The 22,519-nt window shown below is 38.4% G+C and overlaps 1 long non-coding RNA gene across 1 annotated transcript; it reads right to left on the minus strand.

Moving 5' to 3' along the window:
• Positions 1–4,145: 4,145 nt before the first annotated feature.
• Positions 4,146–6,038, minus strand: LOC121887776. The gene is made up of 3 exons (XR_006093053.1): positions 5,877–6,038; positions 5,130–5,230; positions 4,146–4,325 (listed from the first exon to the last, which is right to left on the minus strand). It is a non-coding gene; the product is annotated as an uncharacterized LOC121887776 (long non-coding RNA).
• Positions 6,039–22,519: the final 16,481 nt, after the last annotated feature.

Consider the following 22,519-nt stretch of genomic DNA (forward strand, 5'->3'; position numbering starts at 1 on the left):
TGCCTACAAATCTCTCAGAGGGCAATGCCTTCCCATAGGAATCATGTTAGGAATGTGTTTTGTGAAATTCAAGTGAAATTGCAGCCCTCTTCACATACAGAAATTCAGAGTCAACATAGGATTTCTCCAACTACTTAATTAATTGACTTTAAAGCCCCACTAATCAAATTTTTTTTTTGAATTAACAATGAATCAAATGGATGGCTATGTGTAATGAAAGGGGTTGCTCAGTGACGAACCACAGAGAATTATTACTCACCTTTGCAGTTCCTGTAGCTCTGCTTAGTCTTTTAGCCTCTTTTAGTTAATTGTTTTGGTTTTACAACATATTTACAATAAGGTTCAAACTCACTGCTTTCAGTAACCCTGTTTCTAGAGGTAGTTTAGCTGTTATCAGCAAAAAAAAAAAAGAACAACTCTGATATAAACACTGTATGCTACCTGTCCAGCACCACACCAAAGACAAATTAGCTGCTAGCTAGGAAAGAAAGCCAAACATTTAACAGCTAAAATGTAGACATTGTTCTCAGGAGTTGGTGGAGACCAAAACAGTACTAGAAGAAGAATGAATATTGGATTTGAATTCACCAGGTGGACACAAACATGACTCCAAATGATTGCAAATGTTGCTCCTGTGATTTCATCATGTTTAGCTAGTAAGCTAGCTGTAACAACTTTGCAGTAGTAATATATCAGGCTGTGCATTTGTCAGCTTGCTGTTAAATTGTTCTGCTACCAATTGGCCATTATTATTATTCTAATCTAGTGATACTTATTTCAGACCAAAACATTTTTAATATTTCTTTCATGCCTGGGGTGTGACTACCATTTTCCAGTAATGACTGAAAGCTCCTTGCCAACAGAAAGACTTTGATGGTCTTGGGAAGAAATCTGACTGACTGATTAGGCCTGTAATAGGGCAACCCTACGACAAATAATTTAAATAGTTCATTCATCAACACAGCACTCTGTAATGATCACTGCAGCCTTGCACACTTTTGTGAGATATAAACAGGCGTGTAGAAGAACATACAGAAGAAGAGACTGTTGTACACTTATTATTATTACAATAGGTCTTAAACCTTCAAGCAAAAGGTTCCATTTTATCTCAAATGTTAAAGTGCTGAAAAGCCACTGAGTGACCAATTCCAGTTCCATTACAGTTGTTCATGACAGTAGGCTTGTGCTGATAACAACCTACGTAGTGTCACAGGAACATATTCTGAGAAAAACCAAGCAAGTAAGAGAAAGAATATAAGTGAGTGAAAGAAAGAGTAAAAGCACAGTAAAAGCCGATGTCAGTTATGAGGCTCGTTAGCTCAGCTTGAATGTTAAAAGTTTTAAGAAGTGTGTGTGAAATGTGAGAGAAAATTACATGAATGTCAAAAGAGAATGTATGTATGTGAGAGGGCCAGAATAAATTATGGCTAATACTGCCCCTCATACCTCTGGACAGTCAGAGACTAACTGTGTTGAAGTGAAAAGTACACTGGTAGTTTGAAAATTGTGATCAAATATGAAAATCTTCTTTAAATGATTAGTTTGGAAATGTCTCAGTCAGATTAACTGTGGTGTTTTCATTAATGTAATCCTCTGTCTCTGTTTACTGTCTTGTAAGCATATAATAACACTCATTTTTGTTTTGTTCTCTCTGGTTCTTTTTAATAATGGCACCTAGTCCTATGATTAAAATATTCCCGTTACATATTTTTATTAATAAATCCGTTATATATAACACAAATTTGCACTCTCCAGTTTGACAAGTCCAGTAAAGTTTGAAACATAGCCAACACATGCAACAGGTGGTCGTTTGCTGTCAGTGCAGCATGGTAAGCAGACACAATGGTTCAACACAAACCTTTTACACACCAATATTACTCACTCTGTTGGTTAAACAGGATCAGACACATCAGTAAGTCAAAGCGTACATGTGGGTATTAAGAAGAAGGGCTCTTAAATGAATTCAATGTCTGTTGCAGAATGAATACGTGTGATGTGGGTAGCAATCTGTAACGATACCAGGGGGAAGTGGTTGCTTTAAATGTCCTGAAAAAGCCTTTTGCAAAGAAACAGGCAACCTCAAACAGATAAGCAGGTGTTCTTCAGAGCTAAAAGCACAAATTATATACATTTAAAGGTATAAAAGATGGTGCTACTGAGAGTCTTTCATTCTAAATACTTACAGATCATCCAGTTACAGTGTATGAAACCTAGTTACTTGTACAGAATACTGTACATAACACTTTCTCATCTTGTTGAAGACATTTTGACTGGTCAAACAAAGTTGTTACTAATAACACAACACTGGCTTCAGTCTTATGAGAGCTAGTATCCACAGTACCACCTCCCCTTTCATTAGTACACGTAATGTTATTATTTACACCTTGTTTGACCAATCTGCTGTGATAAAAATTCTGTTGTGTTGGTATTGTAACATTAACTTTCCTCTCCATTCTGGATTATTGTTATATAAATTACAGTAATTTATGGATGTACTATCTACCACTTAATTAGAGGTACAACAGGGTACAACTCAACTTTCTTTTTAAAATTTAACTTCATTGTTAGACATTGTTTTCTAAAATAACTTGATGTGCATCACTCCAAGGTCTCTTGAAACATTAATTGATGTAATCCACCTTCTGAACTCACTGTCGACCTGAACTGAACAAAGTAAGTGACTCACTTCTTTCCTGTCATGCCCATTGAACCTGTCATGTAAATGTCTGGTTGTGGTTAGAGAGATGAAGCTCATCTTCCTGCAGGGCCGGCAGCAAGTCTCTTCCTACAGTACAGCTTGCTGCCTTCTGATTAATTCAGAAATCATGGTGCAGGGAGGGGTTGGGGGTGGTGAAGTAGGCCCTTGAGAGGCTGCTGGTTGGTGAGTAAGGGGCCTGAGGTCGCCCTCCCTGCTGTTTTTATGTCCTTCTCTTCCTGAGAGACTGGACAGATATCAGTACTGTGGGAAGCCGCCATGCTAATCAGTTGCTGAGGGCACAAGCAGCAGTCCCTGAGGGTGAACGATAGCTATTGGCTTCACATGGATCATGGTGCGGGAGATACAAGTGAGCAACTGGGGACCCTGAAGCATGCTGGGTTTAAGCTGAGGGGAAGATATGAGGGGAAAGTTGAGATCATACAGAAGAGAGTGAAGAGGTAGGGGCGAGATTGTGTAGCTGCTCCCAGGCACCAGGAGGTTTTCATTATTCCATCAAACTCAAAACATATTGCTTATTACTTGGAAAGACTGAGTACTGCTATCAGCACTGTATATGTCAATATTAATATGGTTTTATGTATTGGAGACAAATCTTAAGTCTGTTTTCAATGACAAAGGTAAAGGTGATTTTGGTACAAACTGGTGGAAATCATCCTCTCTACGTAGTTTGTAGCACAAGAGGTTTTTTATTGATCATTTTAGGTTTCGATTCCATGCCTGTTTATGCTTTGGTACAAGCTGTTTATTAAGACATTCATTCTATGTTTAAAGCTGTTTCTAAAGCTGAGCCCCAGGATGAGAGGTTCAAAGGGGGCCCAGGTGGTAGCACTGCTGTGCTTCCCCCTTTCCCATGCACACCCCCAACCGCACAAACTAGCTCAATGAAGTGTGCTGTATGAAATTAAAATTCACCACTTAGAACCATTTTTTCATGCTTTTGAATCTGTGGTCTCTGTCTCTGAATCTGTGATCTGTTGTCTCCTCCATGGCCATGGGTGCAGCTATCACCTGCAACCCTGACATCTATACCAGTGGCTAGACATATACTCACTAGTGGCTGCTAGTTACAATGAGCTGATCTTTATGGACCTTCTGTCAACCAAGACCCACAAATAAAAGTGCAATCTTCAACAGTCAGAAGTCAGCTGCACATAGTTCACCGCATTTAATTACACTCAAGTAATTATAACTATTAATTCATCATGTTGTTCTGAATAGTGAATAATTGGCAATTAGGGTCCATTGTATCATACAATGGCCATTAAAATTCTACTATGCCCATTCCTTTGCATGATTTTACAATTGCATTCAGCAAATACACAGCAAATAGTATCATTATTTCAATCAGGAAGAACAAGTGAATGGAGTAAAGATGATGTTTATTATAATGGAGATAGAGTCATGACAAAAGTTTTTGGCACTTGGACTCCACAGGACATCATCCCTGAACAGCCGCGAGACAGATCTCCCCATGGAGTCCAGACATTAGTGGTGGTGGTGGCTGATGACTTCTGTTGAGACTGATAGGCTGATGAAGTGATGAGACTTATGAACCTGCGGAGAGATGGGGAGGTGGAGGGGCATGCACAACACCAGCATGCACGGGCTAAGCAGAGAGAGAGAGACATATTTAAAAAGACAGCAACCAGATGATAGGCTAACAATGAAGGTGTGTTGCTGTGCTGTTGGATAGATGTGACCAGCTGATGAACAGCTGATATCTAGATCTAAGCCAGAGGCAATGACAGTGAGGGAACAGAGTGAGCATGCGTGAGAGATGAGAATGACAGGATGGTATGAGAAATAAAACTACAGGCCTAGAAATGCAAGAGAGTCTGAACTTTTGCTAGAGCTGCATTTGTTATACATGACAGTGTTAGGTAAACAATATGAGATAAAACTCACTGAAAATATCCTTCATAAACAGATACTGTCACTTGATATTTGCTCATGTGATTTGTGCCTAGAAGTTAATCCATCTGTAAATAATAGATGAATGTGATTAGATTCAAGATGTGGTACTGTAAATGGCTTTACTCTCAGATTTGAATTCTAACCATCAAGAAAGACTGTGTGTGTGTGTGTGTGTGTGTTTGTGTGTGTGTGTGTGTGTGTGTGTGTGTGCGTGTGTGTGTGTGTGTGTGTGCATGTGTGTGTTATTCATGTTGTCTAACCCTAATGCTCATAGCAGACAATGTCAATCAAGAAATAAATGAAGCATTCTCACTATTTTAAAGTGCAACATCAGCAACGTTAGAACACCTACATGAATTGAAAAGCTGATCTCATTTCAAAGATTTTAAACTGCTCACCAGTTGGATGTAGCCAGTCGTGTTAGTCAAGAAATGTAACAGAGAGGGTGGTAACAAGAGTTAATCAAGAATCTGAAAGAGCAGAATAAATTTCAGACCTGTAATGCCAGGTCCCCAGTACGGCCCCCAGTACTAAGCTCCACAGTAGGGGGGATCAAGCCTTCTGCTCTTCCGCTTGTGGAATAGCCTTCCTAACCATCTGAGGGCAGCACAGACCCTAGACTCTTTTAAAAAAAGGCCTAGAAGCCTTTCTATTCAGGAAGGCTTTTTCATCTTAACTCTCATTGTTATTATTGTCTTTATATTGTGTGTTCTATGTTATTAATTACAAATTAAATGTACTATTATTATCATTATTATTATTGTGTCAATTGGATAGTTATACTGGTCTGCATCCTTATATGTCAGCCACATTATACTGAGAACAAAACCTATAAGTTGTTGTAAAAGTTTGAGTCAGTTCATTCATAGCTTTGGTCCACAGTGAAATATGTTGACAGATATTGGACATTCATGGTCCTCAGAGAATTAATCCCACTGACTTTTTATCTAGTGCCATTAGCAGGTCAAAGTTTTAAACATCAAATGTATTATCTTTAGTTATCTCTACTAGATGAATTGGTGCAGAATTCAGTACAGACATTCATAGTTTCCAGATTAATCCTAATGACTCTGTTATCCCCTGACTTGTCACTTAGCGTCATCATCAGGTCAAAATTTCACTTTATTCAATACTTTGGTATTGACCAAATACCTGTAAACTGACATTCTCATCAGCCTCAGCTGTTCAGTGCTAATTAGCAGGTTAACACACTAAAATAAGATGTTGTTCATAATAAACATACCTGCTAAACGTCAGCATGATAAATTGTTATTGTTAGCATGTTGCCATGCTGACAATGGCATTTAGCTCAAAGTACAGCCTTACAGCCTTACTTGCTGTGGCTGCAGATTCTTGTTTCCATACAAACCAGCATTTCAATGTCAGCTGCTCTGCAAAGTGTTTTCGAAAAGAACTGTTTCTGCTTAGCTTAGTTTGGATGGAAGAAACAAAGATGCACATGGGACATAGCCAAAGTTTAATGCTCTAAATACAAAAGATAACCAATCTAATTAATCACTATCCTCGCTCATCAAGTAGCTTTTGATTAGTTTTAAATTAGAAAAACTATCCCTTTGCAACCATGACAACAAGGGATAATAAGTTAAACTAACTGACACTGAACACACTCCACATGAGGAATCAAAGGCTTGGTTAGAGCACAGGCCCAGTTTAGGTCCCTGGTTCAATAACTATTTTTAAGTAGTGCCACTGCCTTCACTTCTGTGAACCATTTGATAGATATCAGGTTTATTCTTTTCACATTTTCCCTGTCAGCGGTGGCAGTCTTCTTGTGGTGTCCCACTGTTGCCGACTGAATGATGAATGTACAGTGAACAATGACTTTGTGAAGCACTCACATACCACCTCTTATTACTGTGGTTAGTGCTGTGTCACTCCCTCCATTTGGGCTGGAACTCCTTTGGTTGGATGGAGGCACTTTGGGTGATGTGCTCAGTCAGACAGATCATAATTGCTTTTTTATAATCATGGCCTGCTGTTCGACAGCTAAAACATGGCAAAGATGAAAAAACAGAAGAGAACATTTTACCCTTCACATATCAAACACACAAAGACACACATAATTTTATTTTTGTTCTGTCCCTGGGTCCTCTGGTCTTGTCTGTGGCAAACCCCCCAGTGGTTGAGTCGGCTAACATGAACATCAGGACTAATCTCTCCCTAAAAACCTTCTGGTGCGCCCCACCAAATCCATCTGTTCAGACCTCTGGTGCTAGGCAGCCACACAGCCGGGGAACTGTTGGACCCACATACCTTCCTGTTTGGCTGGCCAGCTGATTGCTGTCTCTCTCTCTCTCTCTCTCTCTCACACACACACACACACACACACACACACACACACACACACACACACACGCAAACATACACACACAACTCTTTTCTCTTTTGGTGGACCTTACTATGAATATGCATGGCAGTCACAATCATGTATGGGGCAACAGGGAGGAGGAACCAAACGCAGACTCCCAGATTCAGGTAAACAAACTTTACTGGAAGCGATGGATAATAAAAAGGCTTACAGGTCAACACAGAGGTAACAGAAGATTTACAAGATCGAAAGCAAGAACAAGGTAAAGGCAGATATAGGTTTAGTTTTGCTAAGATACATGGCAACATTGATGATCTAGCAGAGGATGGAACAGCATGCACTGGAAAGCTTCACAGAGATGCAAGGTCTGGGGCAAATGAGAATGGCTAAAAGAAAGCTGAAAGAGGACAGGGAGACTAAATTTGTCATTGTGACATTTGGCACTGTGTTCTGCTCCATCCACTTCAATTGAACACTGAAGCATAATTATTTTCCAATCTACAGTACATAACATACTGTACTCATACAGTGACCTTTTCAAATTGAAAGCACATTTATTTATATATAAAATATACAAACATAGACTACAGATTCATACAAATATTTCTGAACTTTTCAACATCTCACTACCCTACACTCACATACACTATATCACACATACTGTGCATCAGTGGCGGCTGGTGACTCAAAAAATTGGGGAGGACAGGGGGAAAATTAACATGGAATCAATGGCATCAAACTATATTGTTGTCCCTCCACCTGATGAAATTGGAGGGGTGGGGGGCAATTTTTTATGCCAATAAAACAATTTCCTTTCAAAAACAAAAACCCCTGAGTGGTGAAAAGGCTGCTTCTTTAAATACATTTATACATGTTGTTTCAACACAAAAATGCTCATTTTAGCCTTGGAGTGGTTCAGAATGTGTCATTTTACCAGCAAGGTGAAATTCAAATTGATAGTATTGTTCTACTGTGACAACAGATTTATGTTTTCATCAAAAGCAGACAGCATGTTTCCTATGTCTTTTCTCAGTATACAGAAAAGAGTAGTATTAATGCATGTTATCAGATACATGACTTACACATTCTTATCTATGTGCACGACATACAAAATATAGTCTACAAAGTTGACATGTTAACACTTGTTATTCTAGTTACTTCAAGCTTATTACTCAATATAGACTCAGCTTAAAAACGAACTGAAGAAATTGTTACAAGCAAGCAGCGAGACCTCCTGCACTCATTCACTAATCACACAACATCAACAGGTGGCTCAACAACCACTCAATTAAAAACTGGATCAATTCCAAATGAATGAATGAATCCAGACAGCTCACTGTAACTTCAACAAGCAAACTACCCACAACACATTATATATATATATATATATATCTGCTGCATTCTTGTTAAGGAGATAAATTCACACAACAGCCACACAGAGAGACATTTAACCATCAGAGATGAAATTAGCGACCAAAGAGACAGGGAGAGAGAAGCTGTATCTGACTCACTATATCTGACGTCTTCTTCTTTCTATCATGGAGATTAAGTATTCATGTCATAACGTCCATTTGTAGCTGTTGGTCATCTTGTTTGTTAGTTAACAGAACTTTGTGGCTGTTGGTTAATCAGTTTGATATCATTAGCAACAATGAGAAACAAGCTAACTCTCCTGGTTGTTTCTTCTCTCTCCAGCCTCCCCGGCGGCGTCCTGCCGCTGCTGCGCTGCATAGTCCAGATCCATTCTCCTGTTAGCTTAACATCAGTCCTTAACAGTCCTTCAGGGCTGCTACAACAAGCCAACTGTTGCGTTGGCTAATGGAAGCAGCTATCTACTGCTCAATAAAAGAAGTGAAACGTAATTTATCTGTATCTTACCGTCTTCTTCTCTTACCAGTTCCTCACACTTACGTACATTACAGTGGTAGAGAAGTGAAAATGAAATCTGGAAACTATCATTGGACCAATGTGATGTCAATATGGTATTCTGGTTGTTGATTGGTTAGGGAGGACGTCCTCCCTTGGAGCGTCATTTTACATGTCTTGGCCAATCATAGATTAGCTTGAAAAAAAGTGACGTAGATTAAATTGATATAAAAGATCCCGTCCTCCTCTGCCCCCCACTCCTCCCACTCTCCTCCACTCCCCCCCACCACCACTTCAAACAGACTGCTCTTTTTCCTCCTGCCCTGCAGGTGTCACTGTTGAAGCATTTTAATCAGAATTTCAATAATGGATTTTTTCCAAAGAAGAGAGGAAAAATATTTTATAAATAATACTGAGATTTGGTAATGGTTTATTTCAACTAAATATTCTTTTTTAATATTTTGATCTCCCTCTTGCCTCTCAAAAAATAGAGGGTGAGCAACCTCCTCTGCCTCTATGGACCAGCCTCCACTCCTGTGCATATGTGTGGTGCTTTAATCTAAATACTAACATCAACACGCTTACAATAACAATGCTAGCATGCTGATGCCAAAGTATAATGTTTACCATATTCACCATTTAGTTTAGCATGTTAGTTTGCTAAAATTGGGGATCTGGGGATCACCAAAATTAACATCCAATAGCTGTTGAGACATATAATTCAATACCACAAACATCAACCTCAAGGTGGCACTAGAGGAAAAGTCAGGGGACTTTTAAAGTCATTACAATTCATCACCAATGAACCATGAATATCTGTGCCAAATTTTTTGCCAAATCATCCACTAGATACTATATTATATTTCCCAAGATAATTTTGAGTTGAAAATAAGGCCCTGCTAGAATTGTAAACATTTTAAACTGCTGGTGACACAAGAGGAAGCATCAGGGGATCACCAAAGTCAGTAGGATTAGTCCTCTGGGCACCATGAATGTCTGTACAAATTTTCATGGCAATCCATCCAGTAGTTGTTGAAAAATTTCAGTCTGTCCCAAACTGGTGGATTAACCAAACAACTCTCAATGTCATCCCTAGAGCCGTGCCCCACTGGCTAATAAAAATGACAAAAGGTTAACACTACAATAATAAAGAAAAGTGAACAGTACATGTCTTGATAATAGGATTTACCATACAGCTACATTGTGTATCACTGTTAAAATTATTATACACAGTGAAACATGTTTTCTGCTCTTAAAAAAGTTTATGAATAGGATCCTTGTTTTGAAAAACTGATCTTGATGTGTGTAGACTCTTCATATCAAATATAGAACTGAAAAATTGATGAAGCACCATTTCTGTGATAAACATATTCTAACAGACATTGATTTCAGTTGTAGAATTAGGGCCAGATCTCATTAATGAAAAGAGGTGCCTTAGCTGGAGGTATTTCCAAAAATATACACTTACTAAGTTAGGAAATCCAAAACTGCAGAATTTTTAATAGAATCAGATAAATAATCATCCTCTCCAGGGGCACACCATCATCTATGATCTTTAATAGCATTTTCGTTCCCCAGAGAATCTGCCTCACTTTAAGATGTACATACAAGGTAGTTCTGCAGAGACATCTTCCTAAAATGTATTATAGATTAGACTTAATTCTTGAAGAGTGAGACCTTATTAGTATCGCTTTTCTGTGTAATTAATCAATTAATTCTGGATATCAAGAATGGGTATTTTGTGCACAAAGTTGTTTAATAGTGTTTGCCATCAATTTATCAGCTCTTTCAACCAGCTCATAATAGTGTTGTTTAAAGTAAATTCAACTTTCTTGTATAATGGTGTTCATTTCAAATCTTAGATTTTTATTGATATTATTCCACATTGTTGCATCTTATTGGGTTTGATATGAAGAATATTGGATTAGTGACAACATTGAGACCATAAACACATCTCAAGTAAGACCGATGTCATACACAGAGCCATCTTTATCTGGCCAGTATTCTTCTCTGGTTAAAAGAGTTATTGACTGGCCAAGGTATGTTCTCTCCTCATCACTTGAACTATACAGTGTGGACTTGTGCATGATCAGAGAGAGCTATATGTCCAGAGGTTCCGATTTGCTTTAGAAGACGCATGGACATGAAAATATTACCTATTAGTTATGTCTAGCTATTCTGATAGAGTACCTATCTCAGAATAGATATCCATGTCAAAGATGTTCTTTGTCTATCTCCATATTTGTTTAACTGGATACGAGCTGATATTATTGAAATATTTATCAAGAAATTCCTTGATTGCTATTAGTCCTTGTAATATAACGGACTTCAAAGAAGAAGTCAGTGGACATCACAACCTACCAGGTGAGTATAATGGGCTATTCATCCGCTGTCTTGGTCAGCGTGATGGTTAAGATCCTGTAAGTCCTCATTTTTCCTGATAAGTACAAATACCCTACTTTGAGCATTATATACATCTTCAGTTGTATGCCTATTCAGGTTTGCCTAGAATAGGCATGACTAATCCTTCCGCCTTTCAATCTTTCAGATTTATCCACACTTAAATGGGTCTCCTAGTTACATCAGACAGTTTTGTTTCCAATATATAACACATGCCTTTCTTCTCCTTACAGGCCAATCATATCCTGAAATCTTGCATGTAACAATCACTTTGAACCCTATAAGTCATGATTTTGTCTTATTTCGTTTGTAAGATTGAAACTCTGTGATATTTTGGAACTTTCCCATCAGCATTACTTCTCCACACAGGGAGCTCCAATACAATTATCAGATAACGTCTAGTTAAATTTAAACTTCCATAAATGAGCTGCTGACTCACCTCAAAGCCGATGCTGTCAGTGGGCGACACAGCAGGAAGCTTAATATTTTGTTTTTAAAAAATAAAGCAAGCTCACGTGTATGCACATTAAGTATCATGAGTCTGTGATCTGTCACATGTACGGTGGCTTATCCAAAAATAAACTAATCAGTACCTATGCACTGTTTATAAAAAAAAAAAGTCTTGCTCCTCCTCTGATGACTCAAACAGGTGCCTTTTCAAACAGGAACTTCAAATGAGATGAAGATCATATTTGTGGGAAAACACTCCTTTTCCCATGAAGGGCTCCTTTCACTGGATTAGACTGAATTCGTTTCTTGTAGGGTTGAGCCGAATATTCAGATGAAACAAGTATCCGGTGCAGATAATGTACTTTTTACAAACACGAGTTTCAGTAAAATGTGTCAATATCCATATTTGTGATGAAGGAAAATTGGGTAGCTGTGTCTACATCGTTCCGTAATAGGCCAGCCACACACAGAGCTCCTCCCCTACACAAAACACAATCTTGTCATCATCACAGTCACTCTTTCCACAGGGATTAACAGCTCATGATTCTCACTGCTTCAACCCATATCCGTTTCAGGCTTAAAATACTGACTTCTGGTTAGGGCCCACATCCTCAGGGTAAACTCTGAGGACGTTGCCTTGGTATTTCATCTAGTGTTGCGTCGCTCCTCTCAGAACAACCTCCTGGTCACAATATGAAGCACAAAACAAATGGTCTTACAGGGGATCACAGGCAGTAGGCTTAGGGCCAAGAGTGCAGTGTGCTGTAAGCAGCTGAGTACTACAAATCTCTGAGCCTATAACTTTTCTCAGTACTTCAGAGACAAATATGGTGGGTGGTATCTTTGCAGCCCCTGGGTATTTTTAAATTATGTGAATTGTACCTGTGTGATCTATTTGCTGGGTCATACTGCAGAGTAGCCATTCAAAATGTTATGTTTGGCATATTGTTTCACCAGTAAGTTCAAAAAGACACTATTATCTGGAGGCTGGGCATTACCATGATTCAACAGCAGTTACTGCACACCCATACCTGTAAGGCCTCACCAGTGCAGCTCCTTGCCTTAAAACAGGGCTAATGCAGGGCTGTTTTCAGTCTGATTGTCCATTAACTTGCTAGTTTGCTAGCTACGTTTGCCTTTGCTGTTGATGTTGTGCGTTTTTACAGTTGCTCATAAAATCTACAACTCATTTGAGTTGAGTCAGTGTCAAAAGTGTCAAAAATTTATTTTGGAAAAAAACTTGATGAGGAGACCCTCTGTCTTGTGTCCTCATACTACACCCCACCTCAACTCCTTGAAAGCCTTTTTCAAGTTAAAAAAAAACAAAAACCTTTGACCTTTGTACTGAGTAATATTACTGGGCATGTATTAACTATAGAAGCAAACAAGTGTAGGAAAATGCAGTTCAAAGGCAATATTCCAAGAACTGATAAAGACTGATTTGGAAAGGTTATATAGCAGAAACTTCTTCTTCAAAGATAGAAGTGATTCACTGAATTTGTTCAACTACGGACAAACATGGCTAAGCTATTTTGTAGAGCACAATGCAGTATGTTATCTTGGCTGTATGTTTAGGTTAAATTACAGAAGCACAAAGAAGCAATCTTCCGAAAAAGCGCAGCATTAAGGGAGCCAACCTAAATGTAGAACAGAGTTGCTGCAGGGCTGACCTCACAATTGGCAATATTGTGAAGAAGTAATTTCAGGTCAGAGTAAAGTCACAGCTGTTTGCTGCAAATGTTGTCATGGCACTTCACAGCTTTTATTGCAATCATTCTCCTAACCATTACAATAAATACAGACGTTTAAAATGATCATAAAGCTCTCTTTTTGCTCAAATGGAGTGGCCAACAAAATGATTTATATTCTTAAAGCCAAGGTGAACTCTCCCTGGTTGAAATCACTGCAGCCAGCAGGATGGTAGATTGTTATACATAGTTGTAGTGTAGTGTACTGTATTCTGTGACTGTCAGAACGTGTGACCCCAGACACAACGTCTGAAAGAGCACACTTTGGCTTTAGGTCCTTTGAGGCCTTTTTAAATGCCAAATACAAACCTTTACCCTCACACCAAGGCTTGCATCTATCATGTCCTGGCCAAAACAAAAATGGCATAAAATTATATCACAATATCTAAAACACACCAACAGACATGTAGTATACTACTCACACTTCCCCCTGAGAACCATATCTACCTCTTGTGCCCCTGCCTCCTATTTGATAATTTGCTTCTGACTCCAATCTATTTATTAGATTTTTTTGTTGCATGGCAGCGCTTGTCTTCAGCCTCGAAACTGGCAATGTTGGTCAGTAGAAAACTGACCAACATTTCATTGTCATAATTTTCAGCTTAATGTTATCTCTACAGATTAATTTTACAACTTAACCTTGACAAGAAAGAAAAGGGCATAATGCCCGTCAATCAGTCAGTCAGTTGGTCGATTGGTCACTCAGTCATTCAGGCAGACAAACAGAGAATGGACCAGAAGACCATGTAAAGATCCAAGCTGTGATACCACTGCACATGTAGCGGGAGAGAGAGGCGTGAGGTGGGGCGAGGCCAGAGTACACGGGGACTGTCATTAAATAATTACAGCCCGTGGTCAAAAAGCTGTGAAAAAAATGTGACAAGGTCGCTGTGCTTGTCAGTGGAGGACACTCAGAAAAAAGTGGGAGTTGAGCCTTAGCCCTCTTTTCAAACTACCAAAGATATTATATAAAAAGATGATGAAACCAAAAGGGGAGTCAAAAATACTTTGATATATACTGTATCAGAACTCTTCCTGCGATTGTGGCATTTTCAGAATGTCAAACAGTAATGTTACACATCCTACTTTAGTTTATTTAACTTAACTAAATATCAGCTAAAACAAAAAGTCTTTCTTTAGGAGTCATACAAAGTCGTACATTATGATTTATATGTTATTTGTTAAATTGAGCAAGTGTTAATGGAGTCTGGAAAGTAGTGAGGCCAGCAGTCACTGAACTCCAACTCTAGAATGTGTATTTTCGAAGTAACAGGCCTTCAGAGTAGTGGGCTTTCAGTCCAGTGGGAAGTTTTTCGAACTATTGGGGTTTCGGAATAATGGGCTTTTGGACCAATGGGTAGTCCCCTTTTCCCCGACTGTTGGTGCAGTACATTAATATTGGCAGCTCGAGAAGGTCCAACTGGACTGGAACAGCATTTTAATGGGGATCAAATGGAACAAGCCCAAACAAACAAACAAACATTAGGTTGTTAGTTAATGAGCTAGACTGCACAATATAAATGACCTGCATGAGACTGTCGCGTCCTTTGCTCTGTATAGCGTAGCTGCAGTGGCTCCCACGAGAAATTCAGCTTGTTCATAAGAAGCAGCATGCAAAATATAAAGTGTGAGTGAGAGCTTGGATAACTGTGCAGGTGAGTGAATTAATACAGTAAGTGACTGATTAATTGTCATTAAATGTATAGAAAAACTGAATGACTGGCTATCTGACCAAGCTTAGTCATGGTATCTGAAAAGATGACATGACCGACACCCAAAAAATAATATCAAGGAAGAGGAGTATTCACAATAAATTAGTGATAGATTTTATTTTGTAGTTTTAATGTTAATAATGAAGCTCTATGCCTAATGTCTTCAGTCCAACAGAGTCCAAGCATAGTTGATTCATACAGTAAGCATGTAGCTTGGATAAAAGTTTAAAGTCTAGGGAGATCTTTCTGACATATTTTTTGGTCTTTTGATGTACAGGAAGAAAATCCAAGAAAACACATTTTTATAGACTTCTACGGCACAAGAAGAATCTCCATGACAACTTAAAGTGGGCTCATTCAGTGTTTTGTAGTTTATTGAACCGATTTTGTCTTTCTTCATAGGAAATGATCAGTGAATTACATATTTATTACAGTGCTCTTATGAAGAACATGCATTTAATCTGTCCCTGTAAGTAACTGAAAGTTTATTTAAAAAATGTAGAAGCTCCAACCAAGGAAGACTGCTTTTTTGTGGCATGTTTACCTTTATTGAATCAACTGACCAGTAACATGATTGAGAAAGAGGTGTATTACATGCAAACAAAGAATCAATATATGTCATGATATGGCAAATTCCCTACAAACAAGAATGTAACTGATGTTCAAAACAATTATTATGTAATTACAGTATTATACAATTGTTATGTAATGTAAAACAAAAACTTCAATAACCGATGTTAGTTTTTAATCACAGCTCACCTAGAATTGTTCATTTGAAAAACAGAAAATTGTGTAAGGATAAAATAATAAGATCATATCATCATATGATTCCACTGAAAATCAACAAAGCTTATAGCTCCTAGCTTCTAGGAGCACTTGTTTAGTTTTACGTTTGAACATTATATCCTCGCATGAGACACTGAGGTAGCTGTTACTATTAACACAGTGCAACCAACAAATCACTTCCCACCCATGCTACGCAGGTGTTAAAACAAACGAACCCTCCGTGTTGAAGCTAGCGGCAGACTGGAGCCCCTTTCATAGGATTGACTGATCAGAGTTTAAAGGATGAAATGCGACATTAACTGACATGTGCAACATCAAATAATAATGTCAGACAAAGAAAACCACAAAATAGACAGCAAAAAGTCTTAAGTGGAGCTTAAGTTTTTTAAAATTGACATTAGTCAATGTCATTGTTTAATTGTCCAGTTTATCTGGTGTTGCTGCTTTTACATTACAGTAATGTTAATGTAGCTGATAGTTTGGATACCTTGACTGCTTCATGCCCTGTCACACTTTTAAAACTTCCATAAACTACTTTTACATTTTCAGAGAGTGAGTGAAGGAATCAGGAGAGATGAGATAGAAGTGAGGAAGAATTGCAGGATGTAATGGTGCTGAAAGAAAAACAAGGAGAAAGTAAAGAAGACACAACTGATTCAAGAGAAAAAGTTTAAGGTGGAAAGAGAAACACATGAAAGCAGCCCAGGTATCAGGTGATGGAGAGAGATGAACTTATTTAAAGCATTAAAACTGGTACTTCCACCTGTATCTGGATGAATTACTGTTCTGATAAATATTTTAACGCACAATCTGTTATCCAAATGTAAACTGAAGGGCATCTTCACTACTAAAAGTCAAAGCACAAGATTGAAACCTGCTATATAAGGATTTACAGATCTTTTAATAAACTTACTAACACTACATAACAACTCTATTTACATGATGTTTTCTTAAGCTGTTAAAATGTTGATCTCAGTACCTTAATGAAATAGGTGAGACAAGCAAAGCAAGCAAAAAAAACCCAAAATCTCTGTGTAAATGTTTAAATACTTGGGAGACTATGTTCCCATTCCTGACAAATAAGCATGTTTGGAACCATCCATGCATTTTGCAAGGGGTATAGGATGGACTTTAGTGTTGGTCATGATGGGGAAAATGATGTTAACCAGCATGCTAGGTCTGTTAAACATAAGCACACCCAGGAAGCCACGAAGAACACATCAACCGTCCATTCAATTACAGAGGGGGCAGGCAGTAAAGGCACCTGGTGAATAGACCTCTGGAGCTGAGAGAGGTAACCCTTTTCATAATGTAAAAATTATGGTCAAGTGGGGTCCTGGAAAATCTCCCTTATTTTCAAAACCCATTGTTGATAGGTATGATCATGATCTTTTTTAAGCTTTTTTTTCAGTAGGAATCAGTGGGCTCGGGGCTCAGCGCAATAGACAGTGTAAGGAAGTCAGAAAGTATTGAGAGATACACTAACACATTTTTGGTTTTTGATTTGTTGACAGTGAGGAAAATCTAGAATATTGCCGGGCTTATCCTTCGAAATGACATAATGACCGACTTGTCTTATTACTGACTGACCGGCTGGTGAGCTGACTGGCACAGTGGCAGGTAACTAACAGAACAAGTGACTGACTAGCAAGCTACCTCAAATTTGGATGGCAGTGTACAGCATCCTTATCTGAAGTGGTGTTTAGCTGTAGAGGTTCTCTAGCTCTGGCTCAGTGACATTTTTATTTATGCTCAAATACCATCCTCTTTTGTACAACAGCATCAGTCAGCCATATGTTGCTGCACGTGTGGATGTGTTGGAGAGAGAGGGTGTTAGATGAGGCTTCATTAGAGTCAGGGAGGGGCTTATGACCAAGATTTTTAAATTCTCTTAAAAACTATTTTTCTTCTCTTGTCAAAAACCTGCTTATCTTTGCAAAGGTGGAGGCGAAATTGCAATGTAAAAATCAAACAGCAGAGACATCTGTTACACCAATGTAAACTTTTCAGTTCCAACTGCTGTTGCATGACAGGAGATGTGTGTTAAAGCCTTTGTTAACAGCCCCAGCCAATTTGTATGAGATCAATACAGCTTTCACATAGACTATCCTATCTCTTTTTTTTGCTTCTGTCCAGCTCAAAGCAAGATAAGAAACATCAAATTACATTCCTCGATCCTTTCCGAATCAAATTAGATTTCTGGGTTGTATTATACTGCTCCCTGTGCATGGGTCTCCTAATCCAATCACGGAGTGCCAAGGCTCACTTCACCAGAGTCCAAGATAACATGCACAGAATCAAATGATTCAATTCGAAAGGGATTTATGAATGAAGCAGTCATAGAACAGTTTCCCTATTCTTGAGTGAGAAACAATCCTTAGTAACATTAACCCAGGAGAGGACTTTCTCCAAAATGCTCTGACTCATGACCGAAGTGTGCATTTGAATCCAAGGACGCACCTTTAAAAGTAGCTGCTGTTCTGGATAACAAGTGAGATGAAAAATCAATTTTTAATATTTTCTTGGGTTCATCTCAAGCACACAGATTTTCTACAAACTGAATAAGGTTAGTAGTGCATATTTTCTTCAAACTGAAAGGAGATCAGTCCTTATGAAATACTTGTTATTGTTTGGCTGCTTTGGCAAAAGAGAAAGGGTTGAATGGTCATTTCCTTTTCACCTCACAGGTGACTGCCTCAAGCTATGAAGAAATAGGAATTAATGCTGCTGAGAGATGATTGAGTAAAGGTGGAACACTGGTTTAAAATCAATAAATGCACTGCAATGCTCAAGTAGAATTTTATTGTTTTAACTATGTTGACTGCCTCAGCTACAGTTTCTGATTGATTTATCGAGCAGTGTTTTGTGCACTGGTGGCAGATTTTTAAGCAAAAAAGGAAATATTCATGAATGTTGGAGTGTTTCAGAGACTCGGGGAGCTAGTCAGAGGTAAAGACACGTTCAGAAAACCATTACTAGGAGGCTGCTTTCAAAATCCTGTGCAGTGCTTTATGACAGCATTCATTGTGGCAGCTTAGGGTTGTAGGAGATGTTATTCACCACCCTCAGCAAGACATTGCTTTAATGGCCGACATGGGAATTTTGTCAGTCAGTTTAAAAGTTCAAATTGAAATGTAGAATTATTTTTTTATTCAAGATAAAAGTGACAGCTTAAAACCAACCAGAAGTTTGCACTGTAATGCACTGTGACATAGGCAGAAGGCTGAATATGAAGACGTGGCAAGAGACAGTGAGGGAAATCAAAGTGAAAGTTTGGCAGGAAGCTGAGTAGAACATCAACTTTTGATACCACATCTGGAGAGCTGGTGCAAAAAAAATAAAAGGAATGAAATGAAATTCCTTACAAAGGAAATGGAAATCATAAACCCCCAATTTTGAGTTATACTGGGTTAAAAATAGAGTGTACTTTGAGTTTTTTTTCTCTTGAAAGCTACAGAGATGAACACTGGCTCAGCTGTAGAGAGAGTAACTGGTGATGTTTTTCTTTTGCTACAGAACTACAGTGAAACAGGATGACACAGGTGAAATAAAACCAGATAATAAGGTGAAGTAACACTAGTCCTAATATAATAATTAATCAGTGTACTTCAACCACCGTACACTACCCATTAGGGACTGCAGAACAGCACAGCGTCATGAGAGATTAATGTACATGACTTAGGGTAGTAAAGCTGCCTGCTACTACAGTGCACTGTAGTACAAAGCTTTTCCGCAGGCTGTTGCTTTGATGGGCACCTTTTCAGAACTGTTTTCCATTTTTTAGAGAGACTGAAACACGTAACCATGATGTCTTCCAATGAAGGAGGCAGAGAAAATGACTTTAAATGGATGCAGGATCTCTACTGTACTGTAATTACCATCTGGATAGCTGGTTGTCCTTCCTCTCCATTACATCAGTGTCTGTTTGCAGAAGCTGTGTATCCAGCTGACAGAAACATGTTGAAATTGAGAGACGAACATTGTGAGCTGAGGATAACAGTCTGTGTTGCAACCAATAATCTAGACAAAGTGCCAGTGCATTGCCAGGAGTCACTGATGATAAATTGTCGTATTTAAATCAAGTTGCTTCCTTGCTCATTTTTTCTGCCTCATCGACAACACATGTAAATGTTTTATGTTCAACGCCCTTCATGTTACAATTTATGGAGCACGTCATTAGACCATATGTCAGTGAGTGGCTTGAATTCTAACGTCATCTGTGTTCATACATACTTGTGTATGTGTGTGTGTGTGTGTTGAATAATAATAAACTAAATTTATAAATCCAAGAATCCATTCCAAGCTGCATTGGACATACGCCAAGTCTAATATAAATTCTAACTCCTAAAAATCCTCTCATAAAATGAGAGAGAATGTGCACAGCAAGCTGACACACACATTCTAACAAACATTTAAATTCACATTAGCTGAACCATAGGTACAAGTCTTCTGTACTCTGTGATTTCAGCATTTTAATGAAACTAAATGACATTTTTTTCTGTCTGCAAAACTGTTCTGTTCTAGTCATTCCAAAGCTTACAGGACACATAGTCTGAACTTTGTTAATTCCTAGTTCCTGTCACAATTTATGACAATTATGACAATTTATGTCTTTTGTTACTTTGGTGCCACATGGAGGGTTTCAGCCATATTGGTCAGTATTCAGAGTGCTAGAAACATTAAGGAATCACTGAGAAAAATATGAAAGAGAATCTGTTATGCTATTGTGATTGACACAGTGTTCTTGAAATGATCTTGAACCTAGTCTGGTTCTTAAAACAAAATCTATGAATTATTTACTTTCTGACATGGGTTTGCTGTGAACTATCTTTGGCTGTGAGAGTGCATGACCTGCCATGTACATGAGTCAGGGCCTTTGAAAAAGCAGTTGTGGGATTTTTCCAACCGTTGATCCTGACCATCATCTGGTTCAGAGAATGAGGATCTATTACTTTTCCTGCTGCTGCTTTACAACATACAGTATATGTTGGCCATCACATAGTTAGCCCACCAGAGAGCATGTTTGTTTTTAGGCAGGCTACCAGGGACTATAAGGCTTTAATGTCAGGCGGTCCACCATTTAAGTCCAGACTGAAATATCTCAAAAATGGTTGGATTGCCATGAAAATTTGTGCAGACATTCATGGTCCTTAGAGGATGAATCCTACTGACTTTAGTGATTCTCTGAAACTTTCTGACTAGCAGCAACAGCAGGTCAAAGTTGTCAGTTATCCAGTGAAATAACACATCTTCTCAATGGATTGGCACAAAATTTTGTACAGCCATGCATGGTTTCCAGATGATTAACCCTATTGGCTTTGATGAGTTTTTCATCCAGCACCACCATATGGTTGACATAAATGAAATTTGGCACATGCATTCTTCTTCCCACAGGATGAATTTCAATAACAAAGCTGTACTTTGTTTTTAGTGATCATTCAAATCAATAATAATAATAATAACTTTATTTATATAGCACCTTTAAAAACAAAGTTTACAAAGTGCTTTGACAGACAAAGCAAATGCAGGATACTGAGAAGGCAATATAACAACAGAAAGCCAAACAGTAAGGCCAAATAAAAGCAAGACAAAATTAAGGTAAAGTTAAAACAAGAAGACAAAAGACGTAAAAACACAGTCGAGAGAAGACAGAAAGATGATGAAAGATCAATAAAAGCAATAAAAAAGATGGTCTTTAAAAATGGGTTTTAAGAAGTGATTTAAAGTTACTACAAGAAACTTTCATTTTATGTTGAATTCCCCTGTGGACAAAAGTGGTAGTGCTTTCCCAGAATGAAGACTGCATGTCCCATGAGCACCACCACCCCGTGTCGTAAAGATCTTGGCTAGCACATGCATTTGTTTTGGAAGCGAGTGAAAGAAAGACACTACTTATTTTTATCTAGCTGTTTGCAAGATGCATAGCGATGAGGTAATGTATCTATTTGTGGCTATGTGAGATTAATAATTGTAATGGGACGATGGTGAAGCAAAGCAAACTTTGTCTTAGTACTGTTCATACAGCTAGGTTACATGTAAGGCTGCATTCACCACCAAATCTGGTAATGCAGCACCTTAGGGTTGTGTGAAGGTGTGTTTATTTGTGCTTTAGAACGTAACCGCTGTGAAACAATCAGAAAATAATATTTTATTTATCAGATTCACTCCCTTGTTCTCACTACACCACTGCTCTCTCTCTCTCGTGCTCGTAGCTTGCTCGTGCTCTCTCTTTTATTCTCGTCTTATTTAAAATGAGTGGGGAAGCAGACAACAAGTCTAACTTTACCTTTAATAATATCAAACAAAGAGAAATGTCCTCCCCTTGTCCTAGTAACATCTTTGTACTCCCTCATGCTAAAATGCTACTTGTAATGTAAACAAAGGCTCTTCCAGTCTGTGTGCCATAGATCATTTCATCTGATTTTGCAGGGAATCCAACCTGGTGGCAGGTATCTTCTCATTGATGGTCTCGTTTGCTTATATAGGTCACACAGAGGCATCAGAGGCATCATGAGACTGTTTCATAACCAGTTAAAAGCTCCCTGTAGTAACTTTAAAAGAAGTGATCCTGCAGCCTTATCTCCTCAGGCAGGTC

Source organism: Thunnus maccoyii, chromosome 2, assembly GCF_910596095.1.
Source record: "Thunnus maccoyii chromosome 2, fThuMac1.1, whole genome shotgun sequence".
NCBI lineage: Eukaryota > Metazoa > Chordata > Actinopteri > Scombriformes > Scombridae > Thunnus > Thunnus maccoyii.